Raw genomic sequence first — 1441 nt, forward strand, 5'->3', positions numbered from 1 at the left:
CTATTTAAATTATACCTTTATAAAATTTTAAAATTTAAAAAAAAAATTTTATTTAATATAAAAATTTTAAAAATTATTTTTAAAAAATTAATTTTTTTAAAAATTTTTAAACCCATTTTTTAATTTTTTTTTTAAATTTATTTTAAAAAAAATTAATTATAAATTTATTTTTTTTTTATAAAAATTTTTAATATATTTTTTCTTTTATTTTTTTATAATTTATTTTTTATTTGAGTATTATTAAATTTTATTTTATATTAATAATATAAAAAAAATTAATTTTTTAAAATAAATTTTATATTATATATTTATTTAATTTAAAATTTAATTTACCAATTTAAATTTGTTTTAAAAAAATTTAAAATTTAAAATTTTATTATAGGAATTATATTGAATTTAAATTTTATTTTAAAAATTTTAAATATTTATTATTATATTATTTTTTAAATAATTTAAAATTTATAAAAAATTTAAATTTAAAATATTTTTTAAAAATAAGGTTAATAATATTATATATATAATATAATTTTTTTAAATATATAATTTTAAAATATTTTTTATTTATTAAATGTTTATATTTTTAATTTTTTTTATATTTTTTATTTATTTATTTTAAAATTATATAAAATTTTAAAATTTTATATATATTTTTATTTATATAATTTATTAAAAAATTTTTTTTTTTTTAAATTTAAAATTTTATAGTTATATTTATATTTAATTTCCCAAATTATTTTTAAAAATATTAAAATATTTTTTTAAAAAAAAATTTTTTATAAAAAAATTTTTAAAATTAAAATATATTTTAATTTTTAAAAATTTTTAATTTTTTTTATATTTTATATTTTAAAATTTTTTAATAAAAAATTAATTATATTATTTTTAAATATTTAAAATTTATTATATATATATTTTTTATTGATTTTTTATATAATTTTATATATATATATTATAATATATTATATTTTTTATATTTTATTATTTTTTTATATTAATTTTAAAAAATTTTAAAATAAAAATAAAATTCTTATATATATATAAAATATATTATATATATTTTTAAAATAAAAATAAATTATTTTAATAAAAAATATTATATATTAAAAAAATTTTTTAAAATAATTTTATATATAAAATTAATATATTTAAAAAATTTTTTTTTTTAAATATTTTATAAATATATTTTTTTTTTTTTTTTTAAATAATTTTTAAAAATTTAATATATTTAAATTTTAATTTTTATATTTTTATAATTTTTAAAAATATATATAAATAATATTTTTTATATTATAATATTTTAATTTTAAAAATAAAATATTAAAATTTATATTAAATTTAAATATATATTTTAAAAAAATAAAAAATTTTTTTTAAATATATAAATATATAAAATTTTTTTTATATTTTTTTAATAAATTTTAATAATATTAATATAATTATA

At 1.7% G+C, this 1441-nt stretch overlaps 1 protein-coding gene across 1 annotated transcript in view; it reads left to right on the forward strand.

Annotated features, from left to right (window-relative positions):
• LOC119591514 (kelch-like ECH-associated protein 1B) overlaps nt 1-1441 on the forward strand; it is a gene marked incomplete at its 3' end in the record, with an annotated part of 45445 nt that overhangs the window by 25480 nt on the left and 18524 nt on the right.

This window comes from Penaeus monodon, chromosome 28 (assembly GCF_015228065.2).
Source record: "Penaeus monodon isolate SGIC_2016 chromosome 28, NSTDA_Pmon_1, whole genome shotgun sequence".
NCBI lineage: Eukaryota > Metazoa > Arthropoda > Malacostraca > Decapoda > Penaeidae > Penaeus > Penaeus monodon.